This window comes from Chrysoperla carnea, chromosome 5 (assembly GCF_905475395.1).
Source record: "Chrysoperla carnea chromosome 5, inChrCarn1.1, whole genome shotgun sequence".
Taxonomy (NCBI): domain Eukaryota; kingdom Metazoa; phylum Arthropoda; class Insecta; order Neuroptera; family Chrysopidae; genus Chrysoperla; species Chrysoperla carnea.
Window position 1 is genome coordinate 21,980,235 of NC_058341.1, and position 18,065 is coordinate 21,998,299.

At 27.4% G+C, this 18,065-nt stretch overlaps 1 long non-coding RNA gene across 1 annotated transcript; it reads right to left on the bottom strand.

Annotated features, from left to right (window-relative positions):
* Nucleotides 1-218: 218 nt before the first annotated feature.
* On the bottom strand, nucleotides 219-12,750 carry LOC123299710. Its single transcript, XR_006535357.1, has 4 exons — nucleotides 12,739-12,750; nucleotides 10,782-10,851; nucleotides 3,226-3,231; nucleotides 219-228 (listed from the first exon to the last, which is right to left on the bottom strand). It is a non-coding gene; the product is annotated as an uncharacterized LOC123299710 (long non-coding RNA).
* Nucleotides 12,751-18,065: the final 5,315 nt, after the last annotated feature.

Here is an 18,065-nt window from a genome sequence, read left to right on the forward strand (position 1 = left end):
CTGGTTCAATTAAAACCTTCGTCTAATTCATAACTGACAAAAATTAAAAGATCACTTAAAATAGAAAGTTGTTCTTTATAAAAACGCAAATATTTTTTATATACAATATTTTTTTGTAAACCGAATAGTTTAGACAGGAATTGATAGCAAAAATACCCTATGAGTTCCTATAAAAAATTAAATATCAAAAACAAGTCACTTTTAATGGAAAAGTTTCTTGAAGAATTTCTAGATTCCACAGAAGACATGCGAAAAAGCAATTTTTGGGTAAAAACTGTAAGGCTTGTGGGAAAATGGATCTTTCGAATAAAAAATATTACCCTTTTAATCAATAACAACTTTCTAATTTGAAGTGTTCATCTATCTATTATCGGGTATGAAATAGAGTGAGCTTTTCATGGATCCAAAAACCTAGGTTGTAAAATATGCGCTTATTGACCCAACATTTTTTGCTCGAAGCATTTTTATCAATATAACGTATTTTAACGAGTTTCAAGCAAATGTCAACTTAAAAAAGCAAATAAACAAGCAATTGAAATATTTTACAGTTTTTTGTTGGTAAATTTGTGAATTTCTTATCCTTAAGTTATTGGTGCTTAATTACTAAATAATAACAATATAAGTAAAATTAAATTTTTGGGTAATAATTTGAAAGCAAAATTTATGGATTATTTATTATACAGCGAGTTCATTTCAAAAGTATCCACCCTGAATAGCTGTTGACTTAATGTGATTATTGTTTTGAGTGAAAACACGTTGATTTACATATCAAGGAGAAAGTTCGAGTTGGTACCTAGAGAATTTTAGGTTTCATCCCTTCACTCCGAGCAATCCAGCTTTGAAATTTCACTACCTTGTAGTATATAATTTTTAAAGGCACAGATGGAAGGTATGGAATCCATTAATATCAATTTAGCTTAAGAATCAATCGATCGATTTTTCTGTGGAGAGTGCCATTTGAAATTTCAAAGTTCGAGTGGCTGGGAGTTCTCTAAGTACCATTTTCAAACTTCTCCTTCGATATGCAAATCGACCTTTTTTTGACTCAAAACAATAATCACATCAGGTCAAGAGCTATTAACGGTGGATACTTTTGAAATTAACACACTGTATATACAAACCATAGACCTATATATCAAAAAAAAATATAATAATATATTAATAAAGTAGTGTGTCATTACTATGGAAACTTCTGAACGGTGCTCATATGTATATCGTACAAGATTAAGCCCCTTTTCATGATTTGATAATTACGCTACTGTAATAGATACTGTATCATTTAATTCGATGTTGATAATAATAATAATATTCTAACCATAGCACCATAGCTCTATAGAGCTCCAACTAGCTATAGCTAGCTACTGTATATTTACTTAGAGAGAGCAGAGCTATACATGTATGTATACATGTATAATGTAAATGTGTTTACCACTAAATCAAAGTAGACATTAGATGTTGTTTATATTGACATCTAGAAGATTTATTTCCAGTGAAATTTAATTCACACAACACTTGTGAATTTATTGTGTTCATGCTGCACATCCAGTTCACTTCATTTAGGTATATCTATACTACTAATATCTACCCAATATCAAATATAAAATTCATCGCGTAGGAGCTGCGTTAGCTAAGCGAGATCCCTCTGAGAATCAAGAATTTTTATTTTGAAATTACCTAGAAAAACAAATGGAAGAGTACTTTTTTGCTTAATGTGTTTGTTTCCCTACAGTATTGTAAAAAATTGTTGGTTTATTGCACGCTACATAGAAACCAAATGCATACTTTGTAGTCAAATAATGTATTATTTTTAGCTTTACAATACCACGCAACTACAAAAATATATAATATATTGTGTACAAGTGTTGCTTATAAATTTGATAATATAGATATCTCTATTCAATCATGAATACTCTAACTATAGTCGTCTCTGCTCATCAAATGATGGATCTTCGATGAACTCATAATTAAATTAAAATTTTGTTTTTATATCATCGACAACCTTATATTATTTGGGTATTATTATAAACTACAAGATTGTCTAAATATTTAAGATAGTTTTTTATTACACTTTCTAGATTTTTTGATGTAGAAATATCCAATTGAAAAGGATAATCTATATGATTCATCATTTTTTCAGCTAACTTTGACCGATAATAATAAAAAGCCCGATGGCCTAAGAATTTTTTGTGATTTTTGGAAAATTTGTTAATAAAAAAATGTACTTATAAAGTTAAAATCCCAAGTATTATTCAATCTTTGCACATCTCCTTAAAACTAATCAAAAAATACAAAAATATTTTGAAGAAATTTTTTCTAAATTCCATCGTCAGAACAAAAGCAATAGCTCCATTTTCTTCGACAATTCGCTAATACGATGGTTCGTTATTCATTCAATAAGTATATAGTTTTGTTTGTATATCAGAACCATCGAACCATCATCCAGATTTAATTTAGTTACTTACTTGCAGGGTACATGTTTATTTAATTTTAGTTAATATTGTATGAAATGGTTATTGCTTTCTATCTGGCGGATAAATGATAAAGATTTTCGTTATAATTGGGTCCAAATAACCCTGAAAATGAATTTTATTCAAATCGGCAACAACATAAACTTTTGCAAATTTTGGAATTTTTCAAAGGGGTACCCTTTAAAAATAAATAGATTTGATAAAATCAATTTATTTCTGATTATGATAAAAACATGGTTTTATGCTATTTTTTTCACGACGAAAACGATTCCAGTGTTTAAAATACGATCCGATCAATGGTTTTCAAAATATCACTCTCATAGCTCTGAAATTCCAAATCCGAGGAATTATAGATCCAATATCATGAAGTCTTTGTCTGGCATATAAATGAAATTGCAATTTTTGTTATTTTTGGATTAAATAAACTCTGAAACTGATTTTCTTTAAAATCGGCAGCTTTTCATATTTCGAAATTTTTAAAAAATGTTAGGTACCTAACGAAAAAGATGACAAAGTTTCATCTAACACCAGAAATCGGTAGAATTTACTGCATTTTCAAAAAAGCTGAGAAAAATACTCATTTGAGTCATTTTACAAAAGCTAGATCTTCTTTTAACAGTAATTTAAATAATTATTGCTTGACAGGTGTCTAAAAATTCATTTTGCCATGGAGAAGATACTGTGATCCCGAAACAATCAAATGAATGAAATTTTTCATTTTAAATGGATTCTCGTCAAGTGTCAATCCATTCAATACAAAAATCTTCGTTCATAGAATTGGAACTTGGAATGAGATTAAAACGCCGTTGATTGGAATTGTTTTTGAGAAATTCTGTTCAAACATACAACCAACAGCAGCTCGTCCTTCTTCAACAGTCCTTAAGATAGAATATCAAGCCTGTAATAAGACAAAATACTTCATTAAACAATTATTACTGAGCTTAACTTCAATTGTAATTATTTTCTAAAAAGTATGAACATATTTGTATTAAAATTAAGTTGAAAAGTAATTATAAAATAATTATTCCAAAATTCTCCGAACAAATCAACTAATCAGCATGACTTGATTATTAACTCAAAATAGAAAACCAATCAACAATAAACTCATTAGTCTTTAAAAAAACTGAGTAGCAAAGTTCTTCTACAAAGGTCATATTACCCCCCTACCCACATATGGGCTTCTTATAATTAGATGCTTTTAAAAAACATTGGATTTTTGCCTTCACTTACAAGCTTTGAAACCTCTAACTCAGTTTGGAGAGGATTAAAAAACGGATCGGAAAGTCTCTTATATCTCAATTAAGAAGGACTGTGCAGGTGAACAAAGCCTTAAAAAAGAAGCCAGCAGTTTTTCTCATGCAATCCCTTTCAAATTGTTGAATCACCCGCCACTATTACATCCTTAATACCGATAACAAGAAACATTTAAATGACGGTAAAAAAATAATCAATAGGACGCAGAAAAGTTTTACTCAAAAGAAATGAGTTTCAGTAAGCAATAATTTCCACAAAATAGTGTAAGAAACTATGAAATGGAATTATAAAACATCCCCCATCTCCCATTTCTCGCTATTAACCTTAGATGCAAAGCATAAGTCTACCTTTTTCGTGAAAAAAAATGACTAAATAAAAGATTAATTGATTAATTCCATAGAAAATAATCATCCAAATAAAATGTATTCATACAGACACAATAATATATAATCCTATAAAGATGTACACCTATTATTCTTCTCAAGTGGAACAAACAACAACGATATAAAAAAAACAAGATCAAAAGAACAAAGAGATCAACATCAGAGAGAACATAACACATTATCATAGAATATGTTTATGGTACCATATATGATACCAAAAACAGTAACCACGCCTTCAAATCATAATCAAAAAACAAACATATTTATATCTCAATTCATATAATGCATATAAGAACATAACATAATATCATAGTTATCCACTCTACTCCCACCACTTTTATATCATATTTTATGACAATAATATGCATGCACACACACGTAACACACCAATCGTATGATCTAATACCCCACCATATTATATATTTCATTGGTCGATAAAAATTGTTAAATAAGTTGTTTTAAACATATGCATAACAAGGATAGTCATATCATATAATATCATATAGTATATTTAAAACAAAAGATAAATGATATACTTTATTCTCTTTTAAGTGAAATAGTATTATATATGTAAATGTTTGGTGGAAGTGAGATGGATAACTAAATTTATACATTGTTTGTTTTTGTCTAATATATGTTTGTTAAATTCATTATAACCGTTTTGTTTTTTTCTATAATATTGCTATAATATGTAAACATGTTTTAAATGAGTTGCCATTCGTTATGGATATTACAGTTGAATTTATTAGACGTGATTTTTTTTTTCCATATAAATTATTTTTAATTAAAATATTAAATTTCAATTTAATATAAAAAGGGTTGATGCTTATTATAATTGCTAATGTAAACATTTATAATCATGATTTTTAATGGATTTTTTTAATAATAATGAGTCTAAAAATATGAAAATTTATTTATTTTAGACTAATTAAAATAGAGTTTAGGGATGTACTAGATCGATAACGAAATGAGGAGAGGTAACGTCTACCTCATATTAATTTTATTTTTAAACATAGGGGCTAAAAAATTTTTTATTAAACCTTTTATAATAGCATGCTTTAGCTCGTTTAACTGGAAATGAGTCCCAATGGAAATTTTATTTACTCCATTGCAGACTGACAATGATTTATTTTTTGAAAATTAATCAATTTTCCAAAGTTTTCCAAATTAAATGTTGAAAAAATTGGTTTTGTTAACTTTTCTTATAAGATTATACCCAAAACATCGGATCCCATTTTCCAAAAAAAAAAAATTCCTTCAAAAATTAAAAAAAAAAAGTTAATAAATTAACAAATTAGAGAAAAATAATTTTTTAATCTAAAATATTATTTTTGACAATACAATTCAATTTTTTTTTTTTGGCCAGAAAGAAAAAATTGAGTAATTATTTTTTGATTAACCCAAGAAAACGAATCCTTTGCACCAAATCGTTTTTTTTTTATTTAGCCATCAAACAAACGCCAATATTGACATAATATAAAAAAAAAGCTAACCTTATCAAATAAAACAGACGAACACATATCAAATCAGTGTAAGTTAAACAGAGATAAATAAAATCAGAAATAATAAATCGTTTTGTTATCTCATATATAAACATACTAACAAACAGAGTGAGATACATATATATAGAATATTGATTCAGGACAAAGATGGATAAATTGAAAGAGGAATATATATAATTTGAATTATGTTAAACAGACATAAAAGTCAACAATAAAAACATTTTTCTAGGGTTTAATTTATATTATTGGTAGTATGAGAAAACATTATATGATATTTTGAATATGTTAAAGTGAGACAGGCATGTATTAAGTAAGTAGGTGGAGCTACGATAACAAGTCAGGTTAATACTAATAAAGATCACATAGTTTGAGCACTTACTTTCAGTATGTCATGTCAAGTCTGACAGCCACTACTTTGATTGTCATGATTGGTACCAAGCACTATAAACGTTTAAATATTATAAAGCGTGGATATTGAATATATGTATAATTATTCATCCCTGAAAAAGTCCACACTTGAGAGACGAAACGACTCACATTTGAAGTGATTTTAAATTGTGTATATGATTCGAAACCAGTACACGTGACTTTTGACTTCATATTTTTTTAAGTGTTTTATTTTGAAGTGAACTTAAGTGGTGATTACTTAAGATGGCATTAGAAGATCATCGTTCTAGTCCAAATACCGCGAATAGTCCTGGACCAATATCAAATGAAAAACCGACAACAACCGAATGTACACGAGTATCATCAGCATCACCTGTATCAACGACATCATCATCAATGCATAATTTAAATAATACAACCGGTACAAATTGTACCGACTGTTTAAGTAATAATGAGAATGAAATTGATGAAAAACCTATTATGTTACCGTTACGGTTTTCCATTGACAGTATTTTACAACCTGAATTTGGACGTAAAGCTTTAGTGACAAAATTGAATACATTGAAACCAAAAGTTTTGTATCGACCTTATGATTTATCAACAACGAATTCGAAACCAGATGAAAAACCGATAAAACCGTTTAAATGTACTACATCAGCTTCATTGACATCCTTAGGGAATTTGTGTGAAACAGTGTCACAAAACAATACAATTAGTGCTGTACCAAAACGTATCACAAACAGTGTGCCACAAAACTTTAGTACCCCAAATCATGAACAAACTGAAAAATACTATCGTGATACAGTGAGCCCCGCGAAAAGTACAATATCAACGGCATCGAATGATTCCATTGGTTCAACATCGACAACATCCAGTTCAAATACCCAAACAAGTTTGGATCCAAAAACACCTACTTTATGGCCAGCATGGATCTACTGTACAAGATATAGTGATCGACCCAGTTCAGGTAAGGATCATTGATTATTATGTAATTGCAATTTATCGAAACAAAAAAGTTTAAGTTATAATCCAAGAAAGTTTGGATTTTCCACGTATCCTATTGATTAGACCCGTAGGAGAAAGAAGAAAAGATAGAAGACAAAGCTCATACATGACACTATCTTTCATCTTTATTTCTAATTCCTAAAAAGCGCTCAGTGCTTATGATTTCTTCACATGAAACTGCAGAGCTTTATACATTGAGATAACAATTTGTAGTAGACGAGACCAAAGTTAAATTTTCGGAAATAATTAGTTTGTAATTGTTAAAATTTCGGAAATAATAAGTTTTTAATTGTTAAAATTTCGGAAATAATAAGCAATTTATGCATAACTTAAATCTTTGTTTGTTAAAATTTCGGAAATAATTGCAATTAATGCACAAGTTAAATCTTTATTTGATAAAATTTCCGAAATAATTTGCAATCAATGCATAAGTTAAATTTTTAAATGTTAAAATTTCGGAAATAATCAGCAATTAATGCATAAGTTAAATCTTTGTTTGTTAAAATTTCCGAAATAATTGCAATTAATGCACAAGTTAAATCTTTATTTGATAAAATTCACGAAATAATTTGCAATTAATGCATGAGTTAAATCTTTAAATGTTAAAACTTCGGAAATAATCAGCAATTAATGCATAAGTTAAATCTTTGTTTGTTAAAATTTCGGAAATAATTGCAATTAATGCACAAGTTAAATCTTTATTTCATAAAATTTCCGAAATAATTTGCAAATCATGCATAAGTTAAATTTTGAAATGTTAAAATTTCGGAAATAATCAGCAATTAATGCATAAGTTAAATCTTTGTTTGTTAAAATTTCCCAAATAATTGCAATTAATGCACAAGTTAAATCTTTATTTGATAAAATTCCCGAAATAATTTGCAATTAATGCATGAGTTAAATCTTTAAATGTTAAAACTTCGGAAATAATCAGCAATTAATGCATAAGTTAAATCTTTGTTTGTTAAAATTTCGGAAATAATTGCAATTAATGCACAAGTTAAATCTTTATTTCATAAAATTTCCGAAATAATTTGCAAATCATGCATAGGTTAAATTTTGAAATGTTAAAATTTCGGAAATAATCAGCAATTAATGCATAAGTTAAATCCTTAATTGTGAAAATTTCGGAAATATTTTGCAATTAATGCATAAGAAGCAAAAATTAACAAATTATAATTATTTATCAATTACAATTTTCTGATTGTTAATTGAGACAGTTAACAATATTATAATTTTTAATTGATACTGGAACATACCTATTTCCTAAATTTCTATGTACCTATGTTCAAAATTTTCAACGTATCCTTAGGAATTTTCCCAGATTTATTATCATTTAACAGAGAAATACCACATCATTGTAATGTAATTGTATTTTGAAACATATCTAACTATTTTTTTTTTTAACAAAACAAAAATGTAGCGAATAATGTATTTAAGAGCAACTCCTGAATACTAATGAAAAACGTGTTTTGTATTCACTGTTGTGTACCTATGTGTGCATGTGAACTGCATTCTGGACCACCCACCTTGCTGCATAAAACTATCTCTACAGACTCTCTGTTTTAAAAACAAGCATTTGTGAAAAAAAATGTATATGTATTAGTTTGATTTTTTCTTTGCAATCCGATGATTAATGATTTACGAAAGCTTGAACAGAAGTCATTTTCTTTTTTGTTCTTCGGGAAATTCATTTTCCATATTGTAAAGGTTAAAGTAATGCTGAATAATTAAATTTTCCCATGAATAAATGCAATGAGTATTGATAATGTGGTTTTTACCTCGTTTAAGATACTGGAACGATATAAGGTCCACGTAACTTCAAAGTTAAATAACTAAACAAAATTTTCAATTTTCGATATTTTGGAAATTACTCCAGATATAGAAAAATTTTATTCTTACTTTTCGTCTTACCATCAACTACCGTCTTCACTATTGTGCTCATACATCCTTAATTAGTCGGATGCAACGGTTTTTTTTGTTTTCAATAATTTATTAAGAAAACATATCACCAATCTACCGTTTTCACATAAGACAGATATTTAATTGATCTAGAATAAGTCAAACTGCATATAAAAAAATTTAGCCTTTCATCCAAAATGACTCTGGCGCTTGTACCTTCTTAAATCCGCTTGTACAGTCAAAAAAGTGACTGTAGCCCATCTAAGGTCTATCAAAACTCCAAATTGCTGCAACAACAAATTTTTCTTAAAATATCTTATAAGATAAGGTCTATCAGTTTCATTTCTAACAAAATATAAAGAAAAAGTAGTCTAATCAGATATTAATTTTCAGTCCTAATATTTTATGGGTCATGTTTGATTTCTTGGAGGGCAATCAATTACAATATTTATGATTTTAGAAAAGGCCGGGCCCGGATTTTTTTTAACAAAGCCCGTATCGGGGCATCATACGAAATCTTACTCAATTGTAATAAATTTCTTCTAGAAGAAGTAATTATCAGATTACAAGCAATAATATTCATTCTATTCAATGTCCAAACGTTTTGGTATGAAAATGTTTAGCTACTATTTTAGCTACTTTTACCAAAACCCAACGTTAAAACAACGGCGTATTTGTGTATAGATGGGATTGCCTTTCTGTCTGTAATAGTTTTTACTCATGTCCACGAAATATCAAAAGAATTTATCATTGAATACTTAACCTTTTTTATAAATGTGGGCTATCATAGGAAGCGGGCCATCATTGGTTCCATTACCTTTAAACCATATACAAACTGGTTAAAAAATCAAATAAATGCAATTTTAAATTAAATATATAATGAAATGATTGTTTAAAAAAAAAATGTTAAAAAAATAAATCATATGAATATTAAACAATAAAATATTACATAAATGTTAAGGGGGTTGGATTTATATGTAGGGTGTTTGTGTATGGTTAAACTAACCATGCATATTACACCCGCTTTCCCGTTTTAAACAAATAAATATATTGTATAGTTAAATATTATTTATGAGCAACTAAATGATTCTAATCCCATATGGGAAATTATTGTCACAATGAAATAATTTATTTATATAGTGGATGGTACTTAAAACTTAGGATAGTGTGAAAAACAACCATGATTCAAGGGGTTTGTGTGTTTTGAAAACAAACCATAATATAATAGTTTTGAATGTGGTTTTATATTGCCAAAACATATCTCTTTCTTCTTACCATAAAGATCGTGAGCCCATACTTACGGAAGGTTTTAATGATTCTTTTTGTCTGCCTTTATTTCGACGATTATTTCTTATCTATACCTATACGTTGCAGAAAGAGAAAATTTTAATAAAACAGCAAGCCTTGGAACTCTCAAGAGTCCAAAAATATGACAAGGGCACAAAGATGATACGGAAGAGAAATCTCACAGCAGATGAATCTACCGAGGATATTACTTCTTCTGAATCTGATCTTCATACTAATTCCTAGAAAACGCTCATACATCCACACCCATTAAGTAATTCAAAGAAATTTCGACTAATTAACTAGTTCCAAGAATCGACCACATAAATTTATCTCACCTCGCAATCACAGCGCCTCTAAAGTGACATGATATCTATTCTAGTAATTCTATTAATTCTAGACAAACTTGTGGATGAACTTTAAAAGAAACGAGAATGGTACAGTAATTTTTACAGTTAATTTTCGTTTTTACGCAATTTGATCAATTTGAACACTGAAAAACCTCGAAATAGAGCAACTTAGTCAGTAACGATGTATTCTTAGGACTTAGAAAAGTGCTTTTTTGGTGAATGTATTCATCAACGTTCTTATTTAACAACGATAGCTCGAGCCGAAGATTTGCTCCGAACAACAAACGCGATTTTACAGGTTCTAAGAAATAAGAAACTAAGAACTGAACTAAACTTTTTATTACGGCGCAGTTAATTTTTGAAACGGTCTACGGGTGTAAAATTTCTTAATTCACCTAGTTGAATATCTGTATATTAAATTTGCGGCCTTTTCAAATTTGCGGAATCAGAACACTTTCAGCTTTGTATTGAAATAGATGCCGCACAAATTTAGGAGAAAAATTTTGAATCGTAATATTTTGAAATAAACATGGATGAAAATTACCCGAATAGGCTAGAAATGTGTTTTTGGAGAGACTGAAAACAATTATTGCGATTGGGGTACAGATGAAAGTCGCAACTCATTTTTCTGGCTACGGGTTTTTCTAAAAGCAGGCAGACAAAAAGAATCATAGATATTTCGCATTATTTTGGGCTTCCGGTCTAATATTATAGACATTACAAAACATCTTATGGATAACTCGGTTGTTATCGAGTTAACCACACTCTAAACACTATACATACATACGAACAACAATAGTTGCTCGATTCTATGTTAAATATGTTTAATAGTGATATAATATAACAATAATGTGTACCACAATTGCCCTAATTTACATTCTTATTAAAATAATAGAGAGGAGGGTTGGTATCCTGGAGAGATGTTATACTTGTATACCAATATGTTGTGACTGTTAGTTATCCTTTATTCAATTCTCTATATCATGGTTTCCTTATTTTATATCCATATAATTAAATGTATATTGTATCAAATTAAATGTCTCCCAAAGGACTTGATTTACAGGATAAATAATAATTATAATAAACCCTCTAAATATTTGTTGTTCTCATTAAATTATATTGTTGAAAAAAATGTTACCAATAATGGTAATTTTCTTGTTGGTTCCTTGTTCAATAAACGAGTTAATATACTGATTATTTTCTAACACTTTTAAACACTTATTTTTTCTTCTGGTTTCCAACCATACCTTTTTTTGGTGTATATAATGATTTTGTCCACGTCCCATTAAAATTTCTATAACGTCCAGCTCTCTAAATTTTGCTATCTTTGAATCCGAGAGATTTCTTTCTAAGAAAGAGTGGTTGTTTTTTTAACGCTTGGAATCTTTCTTCTAGGAAGTTCTCGGAGCAAAATATGTTGTATGTTTGAACAAATGTACATAAATTTGCCCTACATTCTTAATTGTGGCCTTGCCATACTTCCTTTTGGTTCACCTTTGTAATTTGGTAATCTTTTACGCACTGAATGAAGCAATTGTTCAGACTATCGCTTACTTGCCTGCTTGATGGTCTTTTAAACTAATTAATCAAATGCACAAAAGCATTCTCTCAGAAAACGATCTCTGCAGATTTTTTTATTAGGAGAAGGAAATTTTGACATTTAGAAAGCTCTATTCTTAGTCTGTGAAAAAAAAATTGTTAAATTTTGTCGAGAAGTGGGTTTTACCATAGTTTTAGCATAGCAATTGCAATTACCATACTGGAAATATCTTAAGAGGGACTGATCTCCACTTAAGTGAAATAAATAAAGTGTCAGCCAGAAATATTCACGACCAGGAGCATCTTTGAAGCAAAAGAGGTACAATAGATCAAAACTACACTTAACTCAAATTTATTCTAATATCTAGGCCTACCACTTTCATGCCGTCTTTGACTTTTCGGGGTTTTCTTTGTCTATTGCTATTGTTCCTCTAGTTTTTGTTCGGAAACCAAGCAATGACTGACTCCATTCACCTGAGTTCATGATTGCCTTAAGAATTTTGATTTTTAATCACTGAAAATCTTCTGACTAATTTAAAATACCAATAGTTTTTTAGATAACATGATTTTTATTTCATGCAAACAACTATAAATTTTATGATCAATTTAACAGAACTATCAAACAATCCTTGTTTGTGACATAACTAAAATTCTTTGTGAAGACCTTGAAAATAAATAAACCCAATTCAAAAACTGATTTGTTTGATACAATTGTTCGACTCTACCTATAAGGTATTTGACGACATATATAAATAAATACACTAAATGTGTATTGTATTTTTTTATAACAGGTGTAGTACATTGTCCAAAAAATCTTGATTCTTTCAAAAAAAGTTGCCTTATTGTATATATCTTAATAATATATTCTCTGTTACAAACGAAATGTAACAAAAGAAAAATGGAAATTTTGAAGATAAAAGCTCGACGTAAGCATACAAAACTTCTTGGATTGAGTGTTAAAAACGCTTAATTTATATTATGGAAGTGTTGGAAAATCATGCCTGATATAAGAGCTATCTATCAATTTCACAAAAAAGTTGATTTTGAGAAAGCTAGATTCTGCATATTTATTTTCTTATTTAAATCAGGAAGAAATGAAGAACGTAGACGTTTACTAGACAATTATTTTTCATTCCTTTTACAGTTCTGCCGTTGTTAAGCTCGCACAGATTTTATTCTTATAAAAAAAAACATTTTTATCATTTTAGTGGGGCTGTAATTTTCATATGATTATATAATGAAATAATGTTAGAAAGTGGGTTGCTTTATTATCGCGCATCCAGATTTGGGTTAAATAACAAAGTTCAAGAAGGAAAGAAATGCCCAAAATTGAGATTTCTTATCACATCCAACATAACTATTCCAATCTATTACACTTACTTCTATGCGCTTCCACCATTTTATCATTTATCAGATTTCTACAAAACCTGTAAGTTCTGAAAATTTATATAAAAATAAGTATAGTTATCGATATTATTTTTGAAAAATTATTATTTTCCATTTAGTCCCTTGCTTTTTGTTATTTTTAAATAAAACTTAAAATTCAACGCAATTAATTCGTCAACAGTATTTGTTTTCTCAAATCATTCAAAATCATTTAAACTTTCATATTATTCAATTTTTTTACTTTTCTATTAACAAGTCTCATGAATTTACGTTCTAAAAACGACTGATTACATTTTAATCAAACATATACACATTATGTACCTAGACCAAGACTTACTAAATGTAGTTGCCTCGTTCCCTGAGTCTGAATCTTTCAGCAAAAATGATTAATACAAAAAATCTATCTTCCATCTTTTTGCTCAAATTCGATATGAAATATATCTATAAATATTAATAATAGAACTTCTTAATTACTTGTATGAAAAATAAAAATAGCTAATTATAAATTGATTAAAATTAAATTTTAAAAACAAGTCAACAAAATTCATAAATTGCATTTTCATAATTAACATTATAGAAATTTTATAAAATATAAATTTATTACTCCATAAGTACTTAGAAAATTAAATAAACTATCAAAGTACTTAGAAAATAATATTATGAATAATTCTCAATAACAGGGAAATTACAATAAAGGACATAAAATATTCATAAGTCTTTATATTTTTCAACATAATTCACAAACAAATTATTATTGAAAAATGTATCCAAGTCTATTACATCATAATATATTATTGAGGAATGTATTCATGTTTAATTTTATCTATATTATCTGACATGTAGCAGAAATTGCATATTTTATGATAATTTTACCTAAAACTTATATATTAAATTATTAATGAACATAAAATTAGATATTATGAACTTTTCTAAAGCTATCTAATAACGAAAGTTTTCTATTTAAAGTAGATAATTAAACTTTTTTTTTGCTAATTATGTGCATGTATATTATATGGGATTAATTATATAGTTAATATCAATTTCTGCCTACAAAATTAATAATATGCAAACAAGTATATCATTATTAGTTTTTCAAAAATAATTATTCGTTTTATGAGAGTATAATTAGTCAATTATTTATTATAAAATGTGGTATATCAAAAATAAAGTTTTTTGAAATAATTAGGGCTGTGTACTATCTAGTAATGAACCGCAAAGTAGAAAAGTATATAATTATTTTTCATACAAAATTATATATTCAAATATTGTGTTTTTTTGAACCATATTATCATTTCCCTTAATTAATATCTATAACTAATAATGTAGTTTTTTTTTTAAACTCATACCATATTTCTTTTAAAATGATTCTTCATGTTTTATTAATGTATGTGCAGAAAAAAAAATTATGAGGGAAGTATTTTTTTTTTTTGTTAAATGTTAGTATGTTCATAATTATATCGTTTATGTTTCATGAATTATGAAAGTATATAATTATTTTCAGTTTAATTTCTATTTTTTAGTTCTTAATTTACCTATTAGAAAAAAAAAGTTTGCATAAACACGATTAATTACTACATATTTTAAAAATATAAAATTTCTTTTTTCATTTTTCGAAAAGCATGCTTTTTTATTGGTGTTGTGGTATCAAAAATTCATTATAAATATGGTGGGAGCGCCAATAAATGTACACATTTTCAGATATGAAAATCGTTATTCCTGAAAACTCCGATCAGGATAACCAAATAAACTTTTTTTAAATTATTGTATTGTCATCGGTCTTTGATGTTTATGCCAAATTTCGAGTTAATCCGACGTTTTAAAGCGGATCAAAATCATGTTCAATGTTTCCGTTACATATTAACATATGTATGAAGCTAATAAAAGCGTGTTAAAAATTCAAAATTCACCTGTTTGTAAATATTGGGAAAAATTTATCTTTCCTCCTAGTATGTCGTATATTTTATTACAACATGATCTGCCTCAAGAAATTCATAAACATATAAATATTTTTTTTCACACACAAATAAAACTTCTCTATGAATCAAAATAAAATGATTGTCATGTAAATTGACCAGTATTGTACTATACCTATGCTAGTGGGTGTGTAGGTGTGTAAGTATGGTTTATAAAATTAATGGATTATTATCTGTTTATTATAAAGTTGACACTATATGTTAAGTATTTTATTATTATTACATACAACTTATATTATTATACATGTACAATTTATTTTATATAATATATAAAAGAGAGTGTTGTACCTAGCAGTAATCAAAATTTATATGTACGTGGTTTTTAAAGCCGTGCATTAAAATATCACAATGAAAATAGTAAAATAGAAGGAGAATTTTAATATTAAACAATTCGATTAAATGTGTGAACTATAGTACAAGATCATAATGTACCATCAATCACACCAGAATGTATTTATAATCGCTATTACCAATTATATCTGAAGGTACTCAACATACAATCTTTACAGTCTACTCTAGGGAACAACAGCGTAAATTATAAGGGATTTCGCTATATAAAAGGTCAAGTAAACCGTATTTCAGCCATTAAATTACCCTAAAATTGTAACTATTTTACTTCTAATAAAAAAACAATATAAAATGAAAAACTAGGACATCATTTGCTACAAAATCCTAGGGTAGCTTTTTGGTAGAATGTGATTTATAATACAAAATACAAGAACCCATAAAAAAAATTAAAAGGCAAATTTTTTAAAAATTTTTATTGGAAACTAATGGAAATGCTTAATCACTCTCCGGCTTGCCTTCTAACAAGTAAAATTTGTATTTATTTAGTTGTTATCTCATGCATAGTGTTTCATAGTAAATTGTATCCCAGGTACTATACTTTACCGTATATAATATAATATGAAATCTAATCTTTAACATGCATCTGTTAAGAAAACCGCATCGATTAAAGTCCACTGTAACAACCACACTTCTGTGTCCATGTTCAGAGTTTAAAGTCATATCAAATAATGTATTATATTATATGTACAGATATATTTGACAAAGCGTATAAATAAAACCTAGTTTTAATATCATTAAATTATATTTTATATTATATTATTGAAATTCATGTTTAAGTTTGACACGTCATTCAAATATTATTTTAATGACAGGTTATTTTAAAGTCATTCGAAATAAAACTTTTATTATAGAAACTTATAAAACGACCTGGAAAAAAGGTTATAGATCACAATTTCTTTAAAAAATAAAAACAAAATTCCTTCTGCTTTTTTACTCTTGGTGGTTAGGAGGTTTCATGGATCAGAAGAATCTTTTTTTGAATAAATCTGACGGAACCCATTGTATGGGATATCGATCAAAAGGATGGCGAAAATAGCGAAAATAGTACATACTTGATTATTTATAAAAGCTGAAGGCGCTCAATTTAAAACACTATGGATAATTCGGAGCGCCTCAGGCTTTTACAAATATTATACATTTCTGTCTCACTGTCTAGTTTTCGCTTTTACCAAATTATTTAAATTTTTGTAATCCTCAGTTAAAATCTCAATTTTGATTTTTTTTTTTAAAGGAGATAAAATATTTTAATTCGTAAATAATATGTTCGAATTAAAATTTTGAATGATATTAATACAGTAGTTTTACTGACATTTATACAATACGTATTTATAAATAAGTAAAAGATTTTATCAAATATAAAGTAAAAAATGACTAAATTTTGAGAAAAAAATTACCATAAAGACCCTGTGTTATATTTATACAGAGTGGCCCATCCGCTTCAAAGTAAACAATATTAAACAATAATAGCTAAAAATATTTTTTATTGGCCGTATGCAAAGTAGGTGGAAGGGACAACTGAATCGATCACAGTGCTATACTCTTATAAAATTGACAATAAATCACAAGTTTTAATTCTATTTTTCAATTGTTTACATGTAATTGGTATAGCAAATGTCAAGTAAATCAAGATTGGCTAATAATAATTAATTAAAATTGTTGTAGAAATTAGAAATTGTGAAAATAAGAGTCGATAATAATTTATTAAAATTTGTTAGAAAATAATATTAAATTTTGAATGTAAACGATAAACTTATATGTCTCTCCATAAAGTTATATTAATAATCTAATGTGTCATCCCGTTGGGAAACTCATAAAGTAAAACTTATGTACAGTGCTGCGATTACAAATTTTTAAAGAAAATAACACCCTGTACAACTTAAACAATTGATTATAATATTTCATAAGATTATAAATCTTTTAGTTAGAATAAAAACAGTGTATTGTCTATAAAACTAAAGTAACATTACTTAAAAACAAATTTATGAAATGAAAGCAAACGAATTAAACATTTTTTGTAAATAAATGACATTTTAAAATTTCTTCATATATTTTTTAATAAAACATATAAACACACATTTTTTAAGTGTTGATTTATAAATGTGATATTTAAAAAAAAAACACTTAGAAAATCTTTCAAAACCATACAAAAGTATATCCAGTTGAAATATTTATCTATTACTAAAAATATTTTTCAATCGTTTAGCTAATAAATTTTATTTATTTCTTCTGAAATATTATATAGTCCACTATACATATGTATAGTAGTGACACCTATAATTTGCAT